Source organism: Microtus ochrogaster, chromosome 16 (assembly GCF_000317375.1).
Source record: "Microtus ochrogaster isolate Prairie Vole_2 chromosome 16, MicOch1.0, whole genome shotgun sequence".
Classification (NCBI taxonomy): Eukaryota; Metazoa; Chordata; class Mammalia; order Rodentia; family Cricetidae; genus Microtus; species Microtus ochrogaster.
In genome coordinates this window covers 79,198-79,514 of record NC_022018.1, presented here as the reverse complement: position 1 = coordinate 79,514, position 317 = coordinate 79,198, and positions in this window count along the sequence as shown.

Below are 317 nucleotides of genomic sequence, written 5' to 3'. Positions count from 1 at the left end.
TAACATCATAATTACATGTAATTCAATTACCAAAGTAATCATTATATAGATATAATTTTTTCACTGTATTATATATTGTATTAATGTAATATGTTATTATGATACAATAATTACAGATATAATGTAAAACTCTTGTTAGAAGAGTTCTGCTTAATAACATTGAAAGAAACATTTCCTAGGGGCACTAGCAAAGACTGGGAAGACAGAAGACAAAAAGGCTTTAGGAATACACAGGCATGGTTTTGAACCCTGATTCACACTCGTGAGTGTGGCTAATTTATTTTAGCTTTCAAATCAAAGTTTATTCCTTTTTTTTT